At 40.5% G+C, this 12560-nt stretch overlaps 1 protein-coding gene across 1 annotated transcript in view; it reads right to left on the reverse strand.

Moving 5' to 3' along the window:
• Nucleotides 1-12560, reverse strand: part of LOC121388407 (genetic suppressor element 1-like) — a 101898-nt gene that overhangs the window by 17989 nt on the left and 71349 nt on the right. The gene's annotated exons all lie outside the window — the stretch shown is intronic.

Consider the following 12560-nt stretch of genomic DNA (forward strand, 5'->3'; position numbering starts at 1 on the left):
TAAACCTCACTGCTTTCATTAACTATAGCTGCCTATATTTCCAAAGATGATGGCCACCCTGTGTTACCAGTATAAACCTCACTGCTTTCATTAACTATAGCTGCCTATATTTCCAAAGATGATGACCACCCTGTGTTACCAGTATAAACCTCACTGCTTTCAGTAACTATAGCTGCCTATATTTCCAAAGATGATGGCCACCCTGTGTTACCAGTATAAACCTCACTGCTTTCATTAACTATAGCTTCCTATATTTCCAAAGATGATGGCCACACTGTGTTACCACTATAAACCTCACTGCTTTCATTAACTATAGCTGCCTATATTTCCAAAGATGATGGCCACCCTGTGTTACCAGTATAAACCTCACTGCTTTCATTAACTATAGCTGCCTATATTTCCAAAGATGATGGCCACCCTGTGTTACCAGTATAAACCTCACTGCTTTCATTAACTATAGCTGCCTATATTTCCAAAGATGATGACCACCCTGTGTTACCAGTATAAACCTCACTGCTTTCAGTAACTATAGCTGCCTATATTTCCAAAGATGATGGCCACCCTGTGTTACCAGTATAAACCTCACTGCTTTCAGTAACTATAGCTGCCTATATTTCCAAAGATGATGGCCACCCTGTGTTACCACTATAAACCTCACTGCTTTCATTAACTATAGCTTCCTATATTTCCAAAGATGATGGCCACACTGTGTTACCAGTATAAACCTCACTGCTTTCATTAACTATAGCTTCCTATATTTCCAAAGATGATGGCCACCCTGTGTTACCAGTATAAACCTCACTGCTTTCATTAACTATAGCTGCCTATATTTCCAAAGATGATGGCCACCCTGTGTTACCAGTATAAACCTCACTGCTTTCATTAACTATAGCTTCCTATATTTCCAAAGATGATGGCCACACTGTGTTACCAGTATAAACCTCACTGCTTTCATTAACTATAGCTTCCTATATTTCCAAAGATGGTGACCACCCTGTGTTACCAGTATAAACCTCACTGCTTTCATTAACTATAGCTGCCTATATTTCCAAAGATGATGGCCACCCTGTGTTACCAGTATAAACCTCATTGCTTTCAGTAAATATAGCTGCCTTGTTTTTTAGAACAGCCCTCTATTTTCAAAGATGATGATCACACTGTAGTTGTATTGTTGTATGATTTCAGACACAGATAAATATATTAGTGTGCAGAACCATTACAAAAAAAGTTATCTTTGAAAAACAATTTAATGTATTATTTTCATTCAAAAAATACATGTATTTCTTCAAAATGAAACAGCAAGAAAAAAAAAAGGGACTAATAAAAACTAAAATACAAATGTGAATCAACTGATTAAAAATGGATGGAACAAAGGTTAATTGCATCAAATTTAAGCAGATACATGTATTTTTTATTTATTTAAAGTGCCTCAAGATGACAGTGGACATTATAAAGTGAACAAAGGATTGGACACATGAATCATCTGCCATGTGAAACCCATCACTTGTTAATACCAACACTATGGAACTGCTGTCATCACTGGCCATAGACATGTTACTGTTATACAGCATTTTGTCTAGATGGGGCCCCATGCACAGGCTTTCGTGTAGGGAGGAAGATGGAGGTCCCTGAAAATAGTCCTCTGTCAGTTATGACCAGAATCATGACAGTAAGTCTTTTGCAAAGAGTATGATGGTGGTGACTGTGCAAAGAGTATGATGGTGGTGACTGGAGGTGTTAAAAACACGTCTCTATCCCCATGATAGATTTTGCAATTTAGTAGCAACTACAACTACAAGTCTAGGATATTCAGTGCTTTTAATGGATGAACCTTTTCCATAAAGTTCACATTCTTCTTCTCTGTGTATGCATTGTAGATACCCCCCGCCCCGGAATTGGTCACTGGCAAAGTCAGGGACTAATTCCGGGGTGGGCGTGCCTGAACCCTTGTGGATAGGGGCACGTAAATAGAGTTCCCATCCCATCCCATTGTAGATACCCCCCGCCCCGGAATTGGTCACTGGCGAAGTCAGGGACTAATTCCGGGGTAGGCGTGCCTGAACCCTTGTGGATAGGGGCACATAAATAGAGTTCCCATCCCATCCCATTGTAGATACCCCCCGCCCTGGAATTGGTCACTGGCAAAGTCAGGGACTAATTCCAGGGTGGGCGTGCCTGAACCCTTGTGGATAGGGTCATGTAAATAGAGTTCCCATCCCATCCCATTGTAGATACCCCCCGCCCCGGAATTGGTCACTGGCAAAGTCAGGGACTAATTCCGGGGTGGGCGTGCCTGAACCCTTGTGGATAGGGGCACGTAAATAGAGTTCCCATCCCATCCCATTGTAGATACCCCCCGCCCCGGAATTGGTCACTGGCGAAGTCAGGGACTAATTCCGGGGTGGGCGTGCCTGAACCCTTGTGGATAGGGGCACGTAAACAGAGTTCCCATCCCATCCCATTGTAGATACCCCCCGCCCCGGAATTGGTCCCTGGCGAAGTCAGGGACTAATTCCGGGGTGGGCGTGCCTGAACCCTTGTGGATAGGGGCACGTAAATAGAGTTCCCATCCCATCCCATTGTAGATACCCCCCGCCCCGGAATTGGTCACTGGCGAAGTCAGGGACTAATTCCGGGGTGGGCGTGCCTGAACCCTTGTGGATAGGGGCACGTAAATAGAGTTCCCATCCCATTGTAGACAGGGCTAACTCTGGCACTTGCCAAATTCGCCAATTGTGAATTCTGAAAGCAGTTGTCAAATTTTAGTTTAGTTTTGGCGAAATAATTTCATGTAATAATTGACATTTTTCAGAAAATAACTGACAATTTCTGCAATTTTTGAAGTTTAATAAACAATTTGGCGACATGTTCTGCTCACTCAGAGCTAGCCCTGGTGGGTATAAACTCAATACATGTATACCATATGCATAAAAAATGCCTTTGATAACATCAGTTAGACAAAACTGTGATACCATCAAAGCATGAGAATGATTTGTTTTCTTTCTTTATAATGTCTATTGTATCAATGGTGGGAAAAAAAACCCGTGATACAGTATCACACCATATGTATGAAAAAAGTGTCTTTACAATCAAGACATGGATCTGACAAAAGTGAGATATCATAGCATGACTAGGAATTTTTTTTTGTTTAATATAATGAATATTGTTATCAAACTGACAAAAAACCCTTGAAAAAGTACTTTACCAGACCATATGCATGAAAAATATCTTTATAATTTGACAAAGAACCCCCAACCCAACTAAGATTCCAGAAACAAATAATGAGTACTTACACATGTACGTACCAGACCTTATGTATAAAAAGTGTCTTTATAATCATGATATCATGAATTTTACCCCAAAAAAATATGATACCCGAACATGAGCATGTTATGAAGGATGTTTCCTTGTAACGAAGATCATATCAACTGTACAAAAAAAAGTAAAAAAAAAAGTTTCAAAAAACCCAGGAAAAATACGAAGAAGAAAGTATCCCAAAGAGTACTAGACCATACGTATGGATGAGCCGTGTGTGTTATCTACACCAGTCTCTAACATCACACATGGAGCTGACACCAGCACTTACAGCAGGCAGATGTTATCAGCGAGACTGCAGTCAAACGACTGGAGAACTGCAGCGTCTGCCACACGGCACCACGGTGCATCTCGCCCCAGCAGAATCCCAGACACAGGGTCACCGCGGGTCACACCAAACCATTTTACCCGAGGTCTCTGATTAGTTTTTGAGCTTTATAGACAAATACATATGTCTGTGGTGGAGGAGTGTACGGCTCAAGGAGAAGGTATATAGCTCAGATACTGCACTGCAGTGTTTTAAGATTAGTTAAGAGAAGTTAGAAATGTCAATGATTTAACCTACTTGCAAGGTATGAGTGAGGTATAGATAGTAAGAGAGAGAGAGACAAAAATAAATAAAAAGGAGGCAAGAGAGGCTAAAAGAGAGAGAAAGTGAAAGCAATTGAGAGAGAGAGAGAGAGAGAGAGAGAGAGAGAGAGAGAGAGAGAGAGAGAGAGAGAGAGAGAGAGAGAGAGAGAGCGAGAGAGACAGACAGACAGACAGACAGAGGGTTTACAATTAAAAGGCTACATGAGGCATAACATACAACTAATATCAACATGAACTTGACATAAACTGTATTGAGATGAATTAAACTGTATTGAGATGAATTAATGTTCAACAACACCCCAGTACGATAATAACGATATTTGACATTTTTTTTGCTCTTCATACAATATACAATATATGATGTATTCAATTTAACAACCACCCCACCAACCCATTCTTTAACTCTGATATCTAATACAATCTTTGTGGAGTTCACTTGCAAACAAAAACATGTGCTTAAAACATTTTAACCAAATAATTGAAACTTTAAAAAAAATTAATAATAATTAAGTTTTAAATTCTGTTTCTGGTTTATAACTAAAATAGATTTATTACTTTAAAATGGAATTGATTTCAAATTGCGAAGCTTTAACGACACTCAGATTGACCATAAAAGGTTATGGGGCAATAAAAACCACTTGACTGATTTGGGAGCCAAGTTCAGATTAGTGTTAGCCCGTCTGGTCAACGACTGTAGGATGTTTCAGTTGCAGATGGTTCATCCCTGGTATTTTGACTGTCAGTTTAAGTTATGACCTCAGAACAAAACAAGAATTTAAATATACACCAGTGTTGTTAAAACTGCTATTTAAAGCATGGGTATACATGAACAAAAGAAAACTGTTTTTTTTTTTTAAAGACACCCACTACAGAACACTGGCTGTTGTAACTGAACCATTGGATAATTCTGACAAAAATAAGAAAAAAGATGCTACATTTTTCAATTAGCAGCAATGAGTCTTTTGCATAAAAACTTCACAGTGAAAACAATGGTGGGAATTGATTAACTGCTCCCCAAAATTAGATTACAGGAAGCAATGATATTTAATCCTTTTGTAGCACTTAACCCCCCCCCCCCCAACAATACAAATTAATAGCTCCCCATAAATTGAGAAGTTTAAATTATTATAATTATTATACTCTTTCCCAGAACAGGACAGCACATACCATAGCCTTTGATACACGAGTTGTAGGATATTAGGTGGGAAAGAAGGAAAATAAATAATCAGAGAATGGGTCCACTCTACCAACTAAGCTAATCATGACCCTTCTTAAAGCTACTAAAGTTTGTTTTGTTTAACAACACCACTAGATCACATTGATTAATTAATCATCAGCTATTGGATGTCAAACATTTAAAAACCTGCTACATTTTTTCTAATGTAGCAAGGGATCTTTTATATGCATTTTTCCAGACAGGAAAGCACTTACCACGGCCTTTGACCAGTTGTGGTACACTGGTTGGAATGGGAGAAACATCAATCAGTTGAATGGATCCACCGAAGTGGTTCGATCCTGCGATGTAAGGATCTCAAGCGAGTACTCAATCGATAGAGCTAAATCCCGGTCCTAAAGCTACTAAAGCATGGGTACATATCTTTAAATGATAATTCTGTAATAAATAGTCTCTTCAACCACATGTGTTAAACCACTGCATTTTTCCATTAGGAACAAGATATTTTTATATGCACTTTCCCACAAACAGGACAGCACATACCATATCCATTGATATACCAGTTATAGTGCACTGGTTGAAACAGGAAAACCCCCAATCAGAGAATGGGTCCACTAAGGTGATTCGATCCTACAACCCAAGCACCTCAGGTGAACGCTTTGCCGACTGCTAGATCCTGCCCATCCTCAAATTGTATTGTGGCAGAAAGCCTGAAAGGGACAGAGACACTGTGGCTCAGTCTGACCGGCCTTATTCACTGTCCCATCTCACACAGGTCTGACATGCATAACAGGAAAACATGCAGCCAATAAAGACTAATCTTTATGCAAACAACTCAAAGGCAACTGCCATTCACGAGTGATAGTAAATGTAGATCTGACAAGACACGACCAGTGGCTCCCCCACCAGTGTTGTGTAAGGCAGTGTTTACCAAGTGTACCCAGGTCTGATTCTAATTTGTATGCACTGCTGGAGGCCGTATGTTCACATGCATACAAACAAACACAGTGATATGCACCCAGTGATATATGCACTTGTATCGTACTGCTATCGGTAATCCAAATGAATGGATGATTTTCTACAATTGACACATTTCAATGTTAAGAACTGTGTGTTACACTGTGTAAGTGTATGGGAAGGGACTTTATTTTAATGGTACCTCAACACATAAATGGCTGGTAGGTGGCAGACATACGGCAATTCATTTTTAGAGCTGATAGTTAGAGCTGAAATTAGAGTCCTTTTGTATGAAGACACGTAACCTGTAGTTTTTTCTTAGTATAATAATCCGACCTCTCCGTCTAAGGTGACCTATCATTCTAGCTCTCCTTCACTACCCTGAGGACTAGCTGACCTATCACTCTAGCTCTCCTTCACTACCCCGAGGACTAGTTGACCCATCACTCCAGCGCTCCTTCACTACCCTGAGGACTAGATGACCTATCACTCTAGCTCTCCTTCACTACCCTGAGGACTAGTTGACCTATCACTCTAGCTCTCCTTTACTACCCTGAGGACTAGTTGACCTATCACTCTAGCTCTCCTTCACTACCCTGAGGACTAGTTGACCTATCACTCTAGCTCTCCTTCACTACCCTGAGGACTAGTTGACCTATCACTCTGCTCTCCTTTACTACCCTGAGGACTAGTTGACCTCACTCTAGCTCTCCTTCACTACCCTGAGGACTAGATGACCTACCACTCTAGCTCTCCTTCACTACCCTGAGGACTAGTTGACCTACCACTCTAGCTCTCCTTCACTACCCTGAGGACTAGATGACCTACCACTCTAGCTCTCCTTCACTACCCTGAGGACTAGTTGACCTATCACTCTAGCTCTCCTTTACTACCCTGAGGACTAGTTGACCTATCACTCTAGCTCTCCTTCACTACCCTGAGGACTAGTTGACCTATCACTCTAGCTCTCCTTCACTACCCTGAGGACTAGTTGACCTATCACTCTAGCTCTCCTTTACTACCCTGAGGACTAGTTGACCTACCACTCTAGCTCTCCTTCACTACCCTGAGGACTAGATGACCTACCACTCTAGCTCTCCTTCACTACCCTGAGGACTAGTTGACCTATCATCACTCTAGCTCTCCTTCACTACCCTGAGGACTAGATGACCTACCACTCTAGCTCTCCTTCACTACCCTGAGGACTAGTTGACCTACCACTCTAGCTCTCCTTCACTACCCTGAGGACTAGATGACCTACCACTCTAGCTCTCCTTCACTACCCTGAGGACTAGTTCAAGGAGAGCAATTCTTAGCTCCCCTTAGCATGTGAATTTAAATGGCGTCATACATAGTACCAGTAATATTGTAAATGGCTCCCCATAATCTAAGTTAGATGGAGCAATTAATCACTTGTCTCAAATTTTATGGTGAGATATGAATAATTCAACAAACATTGTAGAAATGTATAGTCATTAATTTCTCAAACTTGCACAGTGAATCACAACATGATACAGAACAAAATGTTCCCTGGCACTTTCTCATACATGACAGCACATACCATGGCTTTTGATAAGGAAAAGTCTTAGATGGATGCACAGAGGTTGACTCATCTTGTAATATCCCACCGTTACACAGGTTAATGGCTATAGTGAGAAAGAAGTACAAGTAGTTATGGTGTCTTTTAAATATCCCCATTAAGGTGTAAAAACTCACTCTGGCTTTAAGCCGGTACTGGGATATGAACCCAGAACCCACCAGTTGTAAACACACTGCCTTAACCACTGTGCCATTAATTCAGCTTGGTGTATTAAAATATATTACATACTTACATTTCTAAACTTGCACTGACACAAGCATGCATGACCAAAGTATATTCAGCACTTCCATAAGCTGTGTAATACCAATGGTTTTGTTACGGTATTAGTACTGCCATATAATACACACGTACATAAATACACCAGATATACAATACCCCCCAGCAGTGCCAGATTAAATACATATAATTTTAGTACTGTCATATTATAAACATATCAGGTACATAATACACCCCCCTCCCAGCAGTGCGAGATTATAAAACCATAATTTTAGCACTGCCACATTATAAACATACCAGGTACACAATACCCCCCCCCCCCCCCCCAGCAGTGCGAGATTACTAGGTACTTGTGGAGAAGACAAGAAAGCTGGTTCTTGCTGCAATAAGGCGCTTAACCTGCGCCTGTTAATAACTGCTTCTCGGTACAGGCACTGACAAGTGGCTTACGACCAGAAAGATAAAACTTCCTAATCAGTCACGGAGACCAATCAACCACTGGTCCCACACTTAGCAGAGATAAACATCACACCGCCTTGACACTTATTGCAGTGGATATTGGGCTGGTGATTGAGCTAATAGTAACACTTATTGCAGTGGATATCAGGCTGGTGATTGAGCTAACAGTAACACTTATTGCAGTGGATATCGGGCTGGTGATTGAAAGAAATGTTTTATTTAACGACGCACTCAACACATTTTATTTACGGTTATATGGCATCAGACATGGTTAAGGATCTTTTATTTGCACTTCCCACAGGCAGGATAGCACAAACCATGGCCTTGTTGAACCAGTTATGGATCACTGGTTGGTGCAAGTGGTTTACACCTACCCATTGAGCCTTGCAGAGCACTTTACTCAGAGTTTGGAGTCGGTATCTGGATTAAAAAACCCATGCCTCGACTGGGATCCGAACCCAGTACCTACCAGCCTGTAAGACCGATGGCTAACCATGGTGATTGAGCTAACAGTAACACTTATTGCAGTGGATATCGGGCTGGTGATTGAGCTAACAGTAACACCTATTGCAGTGGATATCGGGCTCGTGATTGAGCTAATAGTAATACTCCACAGGGCATTTCAGATATATACATGTATATACTTTGGTCAGTTATGACAGGAATGGAATGTTTGTTTAACAAAACCTAGACACATTAGTTTAATCAGTGGGGCTAATCCACGTGGGTGTCAAATATGGTGATTATGACATGCAGTGTGAAAGGTCAAAGAAGAAAGATAAAGTTTGTTTTGTTTAAAGACACCACTAGAGCACACTGATTAATTAATCATCAGCTATTGCATGTCAAACATTTGATAATTAAGACATATAGTCATAATGTTTTCCTAATGCAGAAAGGGATCTCATATATGTACTTTCCACAAATTGGTGATTATGACATAGATCAGAGAAAGCAACCTATCATAATACACATGTATGGGAAATATTAACACTTTCAATTTTAACTTTATTTTCATGCTTTAATCCAATTATAGTTCAAGCACGCTGTCTTGAGCATACTCCTCAGCTATTTAGGCTGTCTTTCAAGGACAGTGGGTTAGTGATTAGTTGTTAATGGTTACTGAGAGAGTAGTCACATTCAGAGACAGCTGTTGTAGTGCACGCCCGTCATGGATGCAATTGTCCATTTATGCTGGCTCCTCCATCCAGGAAAGAAAAGGATCTGGGGTAAGTGGCAGGTGGAAAATATCAAATGTATTACTTTAATATATAGGACACTACCTAAAGCTTCTGTGAGGGCCAGTAACCTTTGCCAACATTTGTCAAACACTGTCTTAACATCGATTATTTACATCATATTAAATTACCTTTAAATAAGTCATTACATTTAAACAACAGTCAATTCTCCTAATCAGAACTGCTTACTGCAGTAAACAGAAAATCAACAGCTGTAATTGTAAATGTACATGGATTATTGATGTGGTTGGACTGGAGTCTACACTGGGCCTAACATGCATCAATATGGGGAGTCTACACTGGGCCTAACATGCATCAATATGGGGTGTCTACACTGGGCGTTTATCACGTATGCCTAACATGCATCAATATGGGAAGTCTACACTGGGCGTTTATCACGTGTGCCTAACATGTATCAATATGGGGAAGTCTACACTGGGCGTTTATCACGTGTGCCTAACATGCATCAATATGGGGAAGTCTACACTGGGTGTTTATCACGTGTGCCTAACATGCATCAATATGGGGAAGTCTACACTGGGCATTTATCACGTGTGCCTAACATGCATCAATATGGGGAGTCTACACTGGGTGTTTATCATGTGTGCCTAACATGCATCAATATGGGGAGTCTACACTGGGCGTTTATCATGTGTGCCTAACATGCATCAATATGGGGAGTCTACACTGGGTGTTTATCACGAGTGCCTAACATGCATCAATATGGGGAGTCTACAATGGGCGTTTATCATGTGTGCCTAACATGCATCAATATGGGGAGTCGCAGTTCAGCGTTTATCACTTGTGCCTAACATGCTTCAATATGGGGAGTCACAGTTTGGCGTTTATCACATGTGCCTAACATGCTTCAATACGGGGAGTCGCAGTTCGTCATTTATCACGCGTACCTAACATGCTTCAATACAGAGAGTCGAAGTTAGGCATCACCGTTCACAGCTGTGACCAGCCAGTCGGCCAGGCGTGACGTTACGCCCTCTGAACACCTATCGCAGGAAATTAATTCATGCAGTTTGTCTCCACATGTTTTCCCTCATGTCAGCCTGAGATATAAGTTACATGTATTCATGTAAAACGTTATTTTGTTAAACCACACCACTGGAGCATATTGATTTATTAATTAATGCCCATTGGATGTCAGATATTTGTGTCACAAGGGAAACACACTATTTTTCCGATTAACAGCTAAAGATATTTTATATGGAAACAGTAAAGTTTGTTTTGTTTAACAACAGCACTAGAGCAAATTTATTTATTTATTAACGGCCAATGGATGTCAAACATTTGGTAATTCTGACATATAGTCATAGAGGAAACCTGCTACATTTTTCAATTAGTAGCAAGGGATCTTTTATGTGCACCATTCCACGCACAGGATAGCACATACCACAGCCTTTGATATACATATATACCAATCGTAGTGCACTGGATGGACCGAAAAATAGCCCAATGGGTCCAAAGACTGATCGTGCATCAGGTGACCGTTTTACCACTGGGCTATACGGCCTGATCTTTAATTGCAAAGATAGGACAGTGCATATCACAGCCTTTTGACAATTATACCAGTTGTGGGGCACTGGTTGGGGAAAACCCAATCAAAGAATGGGTCCACCAAGGAGATTCGATCCCAAGACCCAACCAATCCTTCACAACTGCTATATAAAAAGTTGTTGTATGTGCTGTCCTGTTTCTGGGAAATTCAATAAGATTCCGTGCTGCTTATGAAAAAAATGTAGCAGGTTCCCTCTGAACACTATATGAGAATTATGAAAGGTCTGACATCGAATAGCTAATGATTAATTCATTAATCACTGTGCTCTAGTGGTGTCATTAAAAAAACAGTACTTTACATGTATTATACATCACAAATAACTCATTAAAAAAAATTGCCTTGAGATACTTTTTTCTTCTTCTTTATGCCTCAAAAACCATTATGCAATACATGTCAGTCCTGTATGACAGCGTATGTATTTATCTGCACATACAGTGATATGAAGCCGACGTGTCACAGTTTATGAAATGTCTGACATCCGACAGCCGAGGATTAATTTATTAATGTGTTCCAGTGGTGTCGTTAAAACAAACAGTACTTTACATATTATAAATTGATCACAGATAACTCATTAAAAAAACAATTAAAATGCTGCACGGCTGCTAACTGGCTAAGTTACACAATTAGTGCAATTGTAACTGATGCCAAATGTTTATTTTTTAATGGATTTTTATATAATTTAGCTATGATACAGAATGCTATAATGACTTCACACTGACAAAATTTCAGATTAATCCATTAACAATAAAACAAATTATGGGCTTCCAAACGTCCAGGATGATAACCGTGCAAGCACAGCTGAGCACCAAGGCGTGATGGCCCTATCTACCCTTGTGCAATACATGTCAGTGATGTACGACAGATATGTATATATCTGCACATATGTGACACAGGTGACGTTTCTACATGTACATGTACGAAGGTGCAATAAACTGTCTTCTCGTATCAGGGGGATTATCTAACACCGGTGACTCACGCCTGTCATGCTCACACAGGCTCACTTGTTACGTTTTCACCGGAAGGGAAAAAATAACAACCGGAATGTAGTAAAAAATATATGTATACTTACAAGTACTTGTCTAAAATAACTGGATGGAATGTAATAAAAATAATGTTTAATAAGATGAATCTGTTGCACTGTCATACGATGAAATATGGGCCCACTGTGCTATAATACTTCTCATTCCATGCAGTCAGTGCACCATGACTGTTGTTATCAAAGGCTGTTGGAGGCACAATCCTGTCAGGTCAGGTCAGGTCATAGGGCTTAACGTGCACATTCAGAGCAAGCTGTTGTAGTGCACGCCTGTCATGGGCGCAGGTGCTGGCCCCTTCGTCCAGGACAGGTATCCTGCCTACAGGTACAATGCTTCATATAAATGATCCCTTGCTACTAATCAGAAAAAGTAACCCATTTGACACAAGCAGGTTTTCTCTCTG

This window comes from Gigantopelta aegis, chromosome 14 (genome assembly GCF_016097555.1).
Source record: "Gigantopelta aegis isolate Gae_Host chromosome 14, Gae_host_genome, whole genome shotgun sequence".
Lineage (NCBI taxonomy): Eukaryota > Metazoa > Mollusca > Gastropoda > Neomphalida > Peltospiridae > Gigantopelta > Gigantopelta aegis.